This window comes from Petromyzon marinus (genome assembly GCF_048934315.1).
Source record: "Petromyzon marinus isolate PM22_M1 ecotype Great Lakes invasive population chromosome 80 unlocalized genomic scaffold, UKy_Petmar_22M1.pri1.0 chr80_unloc.2, whole genome shotgun sequence".
NCBI classification, from domain to species: Eukaryota; Metazoa; Chordata; class Hyperoartia; order Petromyzontiformes; family Petromyzontidae; genus Petromyzon; species Petromyzon marinus.
This window is the reverse complement of record NW_027422630.1, coordinates 177,995-191,804: the sequence shown is the minus strand read 5'-3', so window position 1 is coordinate 191,804 and position 13,810 is coordinate 177,995. Positions and strand designations below refer to the sequence as shown.

Genomic DNA, 13,810 nt, shown 5'->3' with positions numbered 1-13,810 from the left:
ACGACGACGCGGGTGGTCACGCGGTCCGTCCCGGTGACCGACTCGCGGCCCCTGGCGGAGGCCACGGCGCGGGGCCCGGTGCTGGCGGCCCACGCGGCCCGCCTGGGCGCGCGCCTGGCCCTGCAGGGCCGCCTCGGAGACGCGGCGGCCCTCGCCGGGGCCAACGAGCGCCTGCTGCGGCGGCTGGCGAGGCGAGGGGCTCACACGCACACACGCACGCACGTGTACACACACACACGTGTGCACACACACACACGTGTGCACACACGCGGACGCACGCACGCACGTGTACACACACACACGCACGTGTGCACACACGCGGACGCACGCACGCACGTGTACACACGCACGCGTACACACACATACACATGTGTACATGGACACACGTGTACTCACGCCCATGCACACATGCGTACGCATGTACACACGTACGCGTGTACGCATGTGAGCATGTACACAAGGTTGTGTACACGTGTGTACATGTACATGCACGTGAGTGTTTGCACACATTCGTGTACACAACTCGTACATGTACATGCGTCCGTACACATCTAAACAAGGACACACGTAAACACGCGTACGTAAATACACACACGCATGTACGTACACACGCGTTCACACACGTGTACACACCACCGCTACCACCACGAGGGGTGTGTGTCTGCTCTGTGACTGACCCCTTTCTCTTTAGGCCCCTCCACTTCCTGTTGCTGGTGCTCCACTTCCTGTTTAGGCCCCTTCACTTCCTGTTGCTGGTGCTCCACTTCCTGTTTATGCCCCACCACTTCCTGTTTCTGGTGCTCCACTTCCTGTTTAGGCCCCGCCACTTCCTGTTGCTGGTGCTCCACTTCCTGTTTAGGCCCAGCCACTTCCTGTTGCTGGTGCTCCACTTCCTGTTTAGGCCCCTTCTCTTCCTGTTGCTGGTGCTCCACTTCATGTTTAGGCCCCTCCACTTCCTGTTGCTGGTGCTCCACTTCCTGTTTAGGCCCTGCCACTTCCTGTTGCTGGTGCTCCACTTCCTGTTAAGGCCCCTCCACTTCCTGTTGCTGGTGCTCCACTTCCTGTTTAGGCCCTGCCACTTCCTGTTGCTGGTGCTCCACTTCCTGTTTAGGCCCCGCTACTTTTAGAGGCCACACAACGTCCTCTTTATGCCGTGCCCCTTTCGCCTCCGGCATGGGGAGAATGGCTGTCGATGACCATGTGTCTGTGCCACCCCTTGTACGTGTCTCCCGTTCTGTGTCTGTCTCTATGCGGCTATCTGCCTGTCTTTGTGTGTGTCTGTTTTAATAATAGAGGTTTTTTTGGGTTAGATCGCGTAAATATATAAATGTTGTGTCGTTAAAACCCGCCAGCACCTGACACAGACAACTAGTAAGGGTTTTCGCGTCAGCAGAACGTGACAATTCGTCACTAGTACAGTGCACCGGTTGTGTGTTGGAGAGCCGAGCCACAACATTTACAATCTGAGTACGACGTTTCGCCATGCGAGCCCTTTGATCTTGTTTATATATTTACGCGATCTAACCCAATAAAACTCTTCTGGATGATATTGGTCGCGAAAGCCTGCTACGTGTGTCTGTGTTTGCCTGACCCCACACCCTCGCCTACCCACTCATCATGATACTGCTGCTGCTGCTCCTGAAAATGTTTCTGTCGATACTGATGATCCTCATGCTAATGATGATTGTGATCTTGCCGCTGCTGATACTGATGATGCTACCTCTGATGATGATACTGATGATGCTGATGCTGCTGCTGATGGTTTCAGTGGGGGAGGCAGTGAGGCTGAAGATATGTACCAGGACTGGATGGAGACAATGAGCCCCATATACGGAGAGATCAGCCGCGGAAACGACATGGTGACTCACCTACCTACTCACCTACCCACCTATCTACTCACCCACCTACTCACCTACCTACTCACCAACTCGCCAACCACCTCACCCACCCACCTACTCACGCACTCCCCCACTCACGTACTCGCCTTCTTACTCACCCAAGTACTCACCCACCTACTCACCCACCTACTCACCCAACTACTCAACCACCTACTCACATACCTACTCACCTACCTACTCACCCACCTACTCACCCACCTACTCACCCAACTACTCAACCACCTACTCACTGACCTACTCACCTACCTACTCACCTACCTACTCACCCACCTACTTACCCACCTACTCACCCAACTTCTCACCCACCTACTCACCCAACTACTCAACCACCTACTCACCTACCTACTCACCTCCCTACTCACCCACCTACTCACCCACCTACTCACCCAACTACTCACCCACCTACTCACCTACCCACTCACCCAACTACTCACCCACCTACTCACCCAACTACTCACTCACCTACTCACCCAACTACTGACCTACCTACTCACCTACCTACTCACCTACCGACTCACCTACATTACCTACTCACCTACGTACTCACCCACTCACCTTCTAATTCACTCACTCCCACTATGTTACGTGTCCATGCCATGTTGAAATTGTGTTGTGTTGTTGTTTTGCCCAGTCACGTGCTGCTGTTGTTTTACCAGAACTCGAACGATGGCAGTGGATATGGAGCGGTAAATCTCAAACCAGACAAAGCCAGCAAGGTAAGGACCCACGCAGACAAAGATCCCCGTGTAGCCTGTAATAGACTGTTGGGGCAAGTGCTGTTGGTGAGTAGCAGCACCTGTGAAGGCCGGCAAGGCACAAGAGGGGGTGGGTGGCCAGCACCTTTCCCAGCCGCTTTTGGCTCCCCAGTGGCGATGTTTAGACACTGCACTAGGTACTCATTTGAGACTGAGTCAACCTAGGGGCGGCTCAGAATCAATTCGAATAATCTATCACCCATTTGCCCATTCACTCACTCTCCCGTTCACCCATTCACCCACTCGCCCATTCACCCACTTGCTCACCCACTCAAGTGCTCACTCTTCCATTAACCCACCCACTCACTAATCCACCTATCCATTCTTCCACCCAGTGACCCATTCACCCACTCACCCACTCACCCACTGACTGAGTCACTCGCCCATTCAACCACCCGCTCACCCACCCACTAAACCACACAGGCACAGCTGTTCCGCTAGCACCACTGCCCCCAACGGACTACGTGGGCTACCTGTGTCTTTTCCTCCTCCTCCCCCTCCTGGGCAGTTCTTCAAGACGTGCTCGGACGAGGTGGCGGGCGCAGTGTTCCGCCTCAAGAAAGTGGGAGGCCGCGTGTTCCATCGCAAAAAGGGTGAAGAGTGAAACCCATAGATGACTCACAGCTCACCCGCCCGCTTGCCTCTGCGCTCACCGGCTCGCTCGCTTACTCACTCACCGGCTCGCTCGCTTACTCACTCACCCGCTCGCTCGCTCATCCACCCGCCCACACGTTCATCCGCTCGCTCACTCGCTCAACAAAGAATAACAACAGCCGCCATTCGCCACTAAGTGATGGTGACGTCACCACGGTGCCTGAGCCAGGCCCAGGTGCACTTGAAGGTCACGTGAAGTGTCGAAGGCTCGCTGACGGGAGGTCACGGGACCGACCCAGGTGCCATGGGTAGACTGAGGTGACTGACAGATGCACCACCCATAGCCCCTACTACGTCAACTTGCTGTATTTTAGCCACCTGCCACTCTGTTCATTGTTGTGAGCATCGCTCCTCTGCCCTTCGTTATTGCTGGAGGGCGACTGCCTCCAACTGCCCAGTAGCTACCTTCACGAGCCTCCTCCATACAGAGGTCGATCTTGACACCGCTGGTACCAGTTGTAGGAAATTCCACTCAGCTTTACTTCCTCCTTGACTCCATGAGTCCATCTCTCCTCCAGCCCATGCGGTGGCTGGGCATGCAGGCTACGTGACCCAGCCAACGCAGCATTGCCTTCTGGAGGAGCTCACCAATTGGACTGTGTCCAGATCTTTTGAGGATTTGTGAGCTCCTCACACAATTCAGCCTAGTTAAACCCAGGATGGATCGTAGTCAGGCCAGCCCAAATGTTTCTCACTAACGAAGATGTTCCATTAAAGGCATCCACATTTCATAAGCATAGAGTATGACTGTGGCCAAGAAGACCTGAACCTCAAGAAGACCTGAACCTGAACCTTCAGGTCTTCTGAAGGATCAGGTCCTGAACCTTCAGGTCTCCTGATGAAGAGATAATGCTGCCTGACTCAAAGTGAGACCTCTGCTGTCAAACCGGAGCCAGTCATGAGCACACTGCCCAGGTCTGGAAAACTCTCCACTTTCTCCACAACTGCTCCATTACCAATGGGGAGTTGAGGGGGTGGAGTGTTTGATAGCACAAAATACCCAGGCAGGTGCTTAGGGGAGCCATCCCTCGGCTGCACCCAGGCATCAATTACCCTCACATTGCATCAGTACTAGATGAGAATTCACGTGATACAATCATCGGAAGCTTCTTGAGCTACATGGTCAAACATGATGTTAAATAATGTGGGAGCCAGAGGACATCCCTGTTGCACCCCGAGGTGAACAGGGAATGGCTCTAAATCCTGGCCACGTAGTTTTACCCGGGCCTGCCCACCATCATGAAGGTCCTTAATGATCGTGAGCAGAGAATCAGGCCTACTGATGGTATCATAGGCCTTGACCAGGTCAATAACGCAGAGATGTAGGTCATGTTGGAATTCCCTACACCTCTGCTGTAGGAGACGGACAGAAAATATGGCATCTGTGCAGGACCGCCCTTTCCTGAAACCGCATTGAGGCTCCGCAAGCCTCTCCTCAGCGTGCCTGGCAAGGCGATGTTGAATAATCCTTGCCAGGACCTTTCCTGGCACACTGAGGAGTGAGATGCCCCTGTAGTGGTTACAATGAGTTTGGTCCACATTCTTAAAGAGGGGGACCACCATGGCATCGTTAAAATTCTGCAAAACCCGTCCTGTGCTCCAGACAGTGGTAATGATGTCACGTAGGGCAGTCTGCACAGATGCCTCCCTCCCTCAGCATTTCGCTTGGGAGATCATCTCTGCCTGTCGCCTTTCCTGGTCTCAGACTCCAGACCGCCCCTCAAACTCCCTCTACAGATGGCACCTCAGCCAGTCTCTCAGAAAGGGTGGCTACTTCTGCCAATATTTGAGGTACCACCGCCCTAGCAGGGTCGTCCCCACCTTGCCCCACGATGTTGTCTGGGCTGAGGGAATTCCCTTCTCCTAAGACCTCATAGAAATGTTCTGACACCTGCTGACCTGTTTCCTGGGGGTCGGAGATTGTATCACCTTTATTTTCCTTAAGGATGCTCATAGGTGAGGCACTGCAAGTTACTTTTTTTGATGGAATGATTGAGCGATTTGTGATTGCGGGCTACTGAGGTAGATTCCATCTCCATAATAGAGGTTTTTGGGTTAGATCGTGTAAATATAAATGTGTGTTAAACCCGCCATCACCCAACACAGCCAATTAGTAAGGGTTGTCACGTAAACAACGTGCCAATTCGTTCCTAGTGTAATGACGACTTGGACCCACTTGTCTTGAGAGGGTTTATTTTATCAAGGAGCCACCTGCTCGCACTCGGACAGGCGGAGACCCCCACTGCAACAGCCCCGAGTCTCCCACGCATCTCCCTTTACATCCGTTCCGAGGCCACGCCCCCATTCCCGAACCTTCTCGCTGGTTCTAGACGCTCGCTCCACCAGCTGACTCCATCGTCTTCTTCCGTCATCTGGCCACGCTCCGATTCTCGATCATTCCCGCAGCCACCAGTCCACTCACACCGTAGGCTGACTCCCCTGTCATTACCTCTCGTGGCCACGTGTCCATTCACACCGTAGGCTGACTCCCCTGTCATTACCTCCCGTGGCCATGTGTCCACTCACACCGTAGGCTGACTCCCCTGTCATTACCTGCCGTGGCCACGTGTCCACTCACACCGTAGGCTGACTCCCCTGTCATTACCTCCCGTGGCCACCAGTCCACTCACACTGCAGGCTGACTCCCCTGTCATTACCTCCCGTGGCCACCGGTCCATTCATACTACAGACTGACTCCTCTGTCATTACTGTACCACTTACCGCCTATACCACACACATACAGCCTACACCACACACACACACAGCCTACACCACACAGCCACCTGGGTGAGCTATCATCAGCCACCTGGGTGAGCTGTCATCAGCCACCTGGGTGAGCTGTCATCAGTCACCTGGGTGAGCTGTCATCAGTCACCTGGGTGAGCTGTCATCAGCCACCTAGGTGAGCTGTCATCAGTCACCTGGGTGAGCTGTCATCAGTCACCTGGGTGAGCTGTCATCAGCCACCTGGGTGAGCTGTCATCAGTCACCTGGGTGAGCTGTCATCAGTCACCTGGGTGAGCTGATGGCAGTCACCTGGGTGAGCTGTCATCAGTCACCTGGGTGAGCTGTCATCAGCCACCTGGGTAAGCTGTCATCAGCCACCTAGGTGAGCTGCTATCAGTCACCTGGGTGAGCTGTCATCAGCCACCTGGGTGAGCTGTCATCAGCCACCTGGGTGAGCTGTCATCAGCCACCTAGGTGAGCTGCTATCAGTCACCTGGGTGAGCTGTCATCAGCCACCTGGGTGAGCTGTCATCAGCCACCTGGGTGAGCTGTCATCAGTCACCTGGGTGAGCTGCCATCAGCCACCTGGGTGAGCTGTCATCAGCCACCTGGGTGAGCTGCTATCAGTCACCTGGGTGAGCTGCTATCAGTCACCTGGGTGAGCTGTCATCAGCCACCTGGGTGAGCTGTCATCAGTCACCTGGGTGAGCTGTCATCAGTCACCTGGGTGAGCTGTCATCAGTCACCTGGGTGAGCTGTCATCAGCCACCTGGGTGAGCTGATGCCAGTCACCTGGGTGAGCTGTCATCAGCCACCTGGGTGAGCTGTCATCAGCCACCTGGGTGAGCTGTCATCAGTCACCTGGGTGAGCTGCTATCAGTCACCTGGGTGAGCTGTCATCAGCCACCTGGGTGAGCTGTCATCAGTCACCTGGGTGAGCTGCTATCAGTCACCTGGGTGAGCTGTCATCAGCCACCTGGGTGAGCTGTCATCAGTCACCTGGGTGAGCTGTCATCAGTCACCTGGGTGAGCTGTCATCAGCCACCTGGGTGAGCTGATGGCAGCCACCTGGGTGAGCTGATGGCAGCCACCTGGGTGAGCTGTCATCAGTCACCTGGGTGAGCTGTCATCAGTCACCTGGGTGAGCTGCTATCAGTCACCTGGGTGAGCTGTCATCAGTCACCTGGGTGAGCTGTCATCAGTCACCTGGGTGAGCTGTCATCAGCCACCTGGGTGAGCTGTCATCAGCCACCTGGGTGAGCTGATGGCAGCCACCTGGGTGAGCTGTCATCAGTCACCTGGGTGAGCTGATGGCAGCCAGTGGGGAGTGGGGGGGGGGGCAGCACGACGATGATGACGTCGATGATGACGTCGGTGATCACGTCGGTGATCACGTCGATGATGACGCCGATGACGACGATGACGACGATGATATAACGATGATGACATGATGATATGATGGTGACGACGATGATGACATGATGATGATTATATGATGGTGACGACGATGATGACATGATGATGGGGTGTTTTTAGTTTAACACCTAGCAGGAGGAGGAGGCTTTCACCATCAATAGCATCCACAATCTTGTTGTTTTGGGTTAGATCGCCTACATTTTAATCTTTATACGTAATCATGTAAATATTGATGAATATTTAGATATTATAAATATATAGAATTGTTTATATATAAATGTTAATATATAAACGTATATAAATGTTAATATTTATATATAAATGTTTATATATAAATGTTAATATTTATATATAAATATTTAAATGTATATATATAAACGTATATATAAATGTTAATATTTATATATAAACGTTTATATATAAATGTTAATATATATAAACGTGTATATATAAATGTTAATATTTATATATATAAACGTTTATATATACATGCTTATATATAAATGTTAATATTTTAATATAAATGTTTAAATCAAGGCCGTAGCCATGGAGTCAACATTGGGGGGTACCCAAATCTTCCAGGGGGTCTGGGGGGGGTCTGGGGGGGGGTCTCCCCCGGGGGGGTCTGGGGGGGTTCTCCCCCCCCAGAAAAAAAATTAAATTTAAAAAAGAATTTCCTGCCTAAAATATTAAGAAATTCAGTAACACACGGGATTGACTTTATATGTATTTTAACAATAATGCCTAATAGTGTATATTGTTTTACATTCCTCTGTTTTTACTTTGTTTACCTTTTATTGTATCATTGTAATGGCAGAGATTAGGGATTAATAAAGTACAACCATAACCACAATCATACAAACATACTTCTATTTTATAGCAATTTATTGTGGGGGACATTTTGAGCATATTTGAATATTGGGGGTATCTGTCCCCCCCTATATATATACAATTACGGCCTTGGTTTATATTGACGCGATCTCACCCGAGCAGCAGCCGACCGACACGCCTGGGGGAGCCTCCTTCACTCACGGCCTCCAGGGGGACCGCGAGTTACCCGCGGTCCGGCCTGCCATGGAGAACCCCGCCCAGAGGAGGAGGCTCCTGGCCTGGAGCGGGGCTCTCATCTCTGTCGGTGCTCCCTGACGCTTTCATGCAATACCTTGGTTGGAGAGGGCTTTAAAAACGAATTGTGCGACTTGTGGTCTTCTCGACTTTGTTTATGTTTAGAGAAACCCGATGAGCTACTCGGCTCTTTATCACGGGTGAATGGTAACGCGCACGGCATTGTGAAACCCACTGAGAGAGAGAGAGACACGGGCACTGTGAACTCACCCGCTCACTCACCCACTCACTCACCCACTCACTCACCCTCTCATCCATCCATTCACTCACCCACTCATCCATACCCTCACTCACCCACTCACTCATCCCTTCACTCACTTATCCCCTAACGCACTCACCCACTCACGCACCCACTCACTCATCCATCCACTCACCCATCCACTCACTCACCCACTCATTCACCCACTCACTCACCCACTCACTCACCCACTCACTCACCCAGTCACTCACCCACTCATTCACCCATCCACTCATTCACTCATTTACTCACCCATTTACCCACTCACCCATTCACTCACCCATTCACTCACCCATCCACTCACCAATCCACTCACTTCCTCACCAATTCACTCACCCATCCACTCACCCATCCACTCATTTACTCACCCATTCACTCACCCATCCACTCACCCATCCACTCATTTACTCACGCATTCACTCACCCACCCACTCACCCGAGCAGAGTTAATTTGCCACGGCACATGAAAGTGACATCGTTAGCGCTGGGAACACCACACTGCGCTAATTAACCAGGGCAGACCGCCGGGTTTTAGCCGCGCTCCGGGTCGGGCCGCCTTGGGGAACACGTGGCTCGGTTGATTGTGACGTCACAAGCGTCACAATCACCGAACGAGCCGCTCGCTGCGTTTATACTTTTTGGTTCTCTTGGTGAAGTCACCGAAGGTAGAAATAAAATAAATGATAAATCACGGATTTCCTTGCTGCCCCGCCTGATGAAGATCGCTTGTGTTGCGATCGAAACGTCGTGATTTAGTCGATTTGATTTCTGCCTTCGTGATGGCTCTCCCGGAAGAACCCCAGAGTGTGGTGGATTCCTACAGTCACGAAAGGTTCACATCCAGATTTCACTCGCGCGACCTGAGCAGGCAAGGCCCACTGGGGCTGCCCGCTTCTTCACCAGCGTCCTGGACATCGCTGACGACCCAGCAGGGGGGGATCACCGCACCAAGTTCCTGCCGCAGACGAGCCCACAGCGAACTCGTCACTGTGGTTCTTCCAGGAGGACAAAATCATCTCCTCGCAGCGGCTTCGGAGCCGCTGTCCGCGGCCGTCTGGAACGTTCCTCCGATATTAGGAAGGCATTGGGAGGTTTCGCACTTTGAAATCATCATCATCATCCTCTAGATTGTTGAACGCATTTCGAACTGCGTGTTGTTGTTGGTGCTGCCTACTCTTTGGTTCTATTCGGTAAAGTCACGTAGGTAAAAAATAAAACAAGAAAACTCACGACGTTTCGGCCACAACACAAGTGGCCTTCATCACGTGAAGGGACCGTACTGTCCAGAGGACAGCGTTGGAGTGAAGACGGTCAAGCTTAAGGGTCGCGTCCTGGGCTTGACTGTCTTCACTCCAACGCTGTCCTCTGGACAGTACGGTCCCTTCACCTGATGAAGGCCACTTGTGTTGTGGCCAAAACGTCGTGAGTTTAGTTGTTTTATTTGGCTCTGCACGGTGCAAAAGAAACTCACAGAGAGAGATGTTGACTACCTCGCCTGGTCTACAGGAGGTCGTGGGTCCTGACTAGAGATGTTGACTACCTCGCCTGGTATACAGGAGGTCGTGGGTCCTGACGAGAGATGTTGACTACCTCGCCTGGTATACAGGAGGTCGTGGGTCCTGACTAGAGATGTTGACTACCTCGCCTGGTATACAGGAGGTCGTGGGTCCTGACGAGAGATGTTGACTACCTCGCCTGGTCTACAGGAGGTCGTGAGTCCTGACTAGAGATGTTGACTACCTCGCCTGGTCTACAGGAGGTCGTGGGTCCTGACTAGAGATGTTGACTACCTCGCCTGGTCTACAGGAGGTCGTGGGTCCTGACGAGAGATGTTGACTACCTCGCCTGGTCTACAGGAGGTCGTGGGTCCTGACGAGAGATGTTGACTACCTCGCCTGGTCTGCATACAGGGACAGCTGCCACTGGGGGTGCCCTTAGGTTAGAGCAGCAGCGGCACGGCTATCACCGCCACACCGACTGCTTAGAAACGTAGCGGCAGCAGCAGCAGGGGGAGGAGGTGGAGGAAGAGGTGGAGGAGGAGGTGGTGGTGGACAAGGTGGTAGTGGTGGTGGAGGACGAGGTGGTGGTGGTGGACGAGGTGGTGGTGGAGGAGGTGGTGGTGGTGTTGGACGAAGTGGAGGTGGTGGTGGTGGAGGACGAGGTGGTGATGGTGGTGGAGGACGAGGTGGTGGTGGTGGAGGACGAGGTGGAGGTGGTGGTGGACGAGGTGGAGGTGGTGGTGGTGGACGAGGTGGAGGTGGTGGTGGTGGACGAGGTGGAGGTGGTGGTGGTGGACGAGGTGGAGGTGGTGGTGGTCGAAGAGGTGGAGGTGGTGGTGGACGAGGTGCAGGTGGTGGTGGAGGTGGTGGTGCACGAGGTGGAGGTGGTGGAGGTGGTGGTGGTGGAGGACGACGTGGAGGAAGAGGTGGTGGTGGTGGACGAGGTGGAGGTGGACGAGGTGGAGGTGGTGGAGGTGGTGGTGGAGGTGGTGGAGGTGGTGGTGGACGAGGTGGAGGTGGTGGTGGACGAGGTGGAGGTGGTGGTGGACGAGGTGGAGGTGGTGGTGGTCGAGGTGGTGGTATACGAGGTGGTGGTGGTGGACGAGGTGGTGGTGGTCGTGGACGAGGTGGTGGTGGTGGACGAGGTGGAGGTGGTGGACGAGGTGGAGAAAGAGGAGGTGTGAACGTGGTGGTGGACGAGGTGGTGGTGGTGGACGAGGTGGTGGAGGTGGTGGTGGACGAGGTGGAGGTGGTGGTGGACGAGGTGGTGGTGGTGGAGGACGAGGTGGTGGTGGACGAGGTGGTGGACGAGGTGGTGGTGGTGGACGAGGTGGTGGTGGACGAGGTGGAGGTGGTGGTGGTGGACGAGGTGGAGAAAGAGGAGGTGGTGCACGTGGTGGTGGACGAGGTGGTGGAGGTGGTGGTGGACGAGGTGGTGGAGGTGGTGGACGAGGTGGAGGTGGTGGTGGACGAGGTGGTGGTGGTGGAGGACGAGGTGGTGGTGGACGAGGTGGAGAAAGAGGAGGTGGTGGACGTGGTGGTGGACGAGGTGGAGAAAGAGGAGGTGGTGATGGTGGTGGTGGTGGACGAGGTGGTGGAGGACGTGGTGGTGGTGGTGGGACCCTTCCTGTAGAGAAGTCTTGAGACACGATGAAGCTGCGTCTCAAGAACACGCGGAATCAGTGTGAGTGTGTGTACACGTGTGTGAGTGTGTGTACACGTGTGTGAGTGTGTGTACACGTGTGTGAGTGTGTGTACACGTGTGAGTGTGTACACGTGTGAGTGTGTACACGTGTGAGTGTGTATACGTGTGTGTACACGTGTGTGTGTACACGTGTGTGTGTACACGTGTGTGTACACGTGTGTGTGTACACGTGTGTGAGTATGTGTACACGTGTGTCTGTATGTGTACACGTGTGTGTGTGTGTACACGTGTGTGTGTGTGTGTACACGTGTGTGAGTGTGTGTACAAGTGTGTGAGTGTGTGTACACGTGTGAGTGTGTACACGTGTGAGTGTGTGTACACGTGTGTGTGTTTGTACACGTGTGTGAGTGTGTGTACACGTGTGTGAGTGTGTATATAGGTGTGTGTACACATGTGAGTGTGTGTATATAGGTGTGTGTGAGTACACGTGTGTGAGTGTGTACACGTGTGTGTGTACACGTGTGTGAGTGTGTACACGTGTGAGTGTGTGTACACGTGTGTGTACACGTGTGTGAGTGTGTGTACACGTGTGTGTGTGTACACGTGTGTGTGTACACGTGTGTGAGTGTGTGTACACGTGTGTCTGTACACGTGTGTGAGTGTGTGTACACGTGTGAGTGTGTGTTTGTACACGTGTGTGAGTGTGTGTATATAGGTGTGTGTATATAGGTGTGTGTGTACAGGTTTGTGTGTGTATACGTGTATACGTGTGTGTACACGTGTGAGTGTGTATATAGGTGTGAGTGTACACGTGTGTGTATACGTGTGTGGGTGTGTCTACACGTGTGAGTGTGTGTACACGTGTGAGTGTGTGTATATAGGTGTGTGTGTACACGTGTGAGTGTGTGTATATAGGTGTGTGTGTGTACACGTGTGAGTGTGTGTGTATATAGGTGTGTGTGTGTACACGTGTGAGTGTGTGTGTATATAGGTGTGTGTGTGTGTACACGTGTGTGAGCGTGTATGTACACGTGTGTGAGTGTATATACGTGTGTGTACACGTGAGTGTGTGTATATAGGTGTGAGTGTACACGTGTGTGTATACGTGTGTGTATACGTGCGAGTGTGTGTGTACACGTGTGAGTGTGTGGATATAGGTGTGTGTGTGTACAACTTTTTCGTGGACAGTGCTGTGGGGGGAGGGCCAATTCCGATTGGCTCCTCCCCTCATGGCTTCTGTGACCACCACAGGGGCTAAACGGGGGCTCCGGACGGGTGCAAGGGGCTGGTAACCCCTCCACCTTCAAAAACTTACCACTAAACCACGTATAAAATATCTAACTAATAAGCTTGTGCCGGAGGCCCCGGGGGGACAGGCGTCTATGACATCTCCTGGATAAACCCCAATTGGCGGAGCCAGGAGATTGAATCTCTACCCTCGGGGCTCCTCCAGAAATAACGAAAAGCCACTTCGTGTGGCCACGTGGAATGTTCGAACGCTCACTGCGGAGGAGAGGCTGCCACTCCTCTGTCAGGAGCTGGACCGGTACTGCCTGGATCTCTGTGGCATTCAGGAGGTCCGGTGGACCGGTTCTGGCTCCTGCCACAATGAGGGGTGGACAGTCCTCTCCTCAGGGCAGCAGACTGCCAAACAACAGGGTGTGGCTCTTCTTTTGAACAAAATAATGAAGGGGGCGTGGGAGCGTGGCGGTGAGGTGTGGGAAGCTGTCAGCTCCAGGCTACTCTGGGCTCACCTTCCCATCAATCGGAGGCGAGGAGTGGTGGTCGTGGTTACTTATGCCCCCACCGAAGATGAACATCCGTGGAGGGATGCAGGCAAAGCCGATGAGTCA

General features: G+C 53.4%; 1 long non-coding RNA gene across 1 annotated transcript; it reads left to right on the top strand.

Annotated features, from left to right (window-relative positions):
• The first annotated feature begins 299 nt into the window (after positions 1-299).
• Positions 300-8,648, top strand: LOC116958646 (uncharacterized). The gene is made up of 3 exons (XR_004405442.2): positions 300-1,859; positions 2,555-2,614; positions 3,162-8,648. It is a non-coding gene; the product is annotated as an uncharacterized LOC116958646 (long non-coding RNA).
• The last annotated feature ends 5,162 nt before the right edge of the window (positions 8,649-13,810 follow it).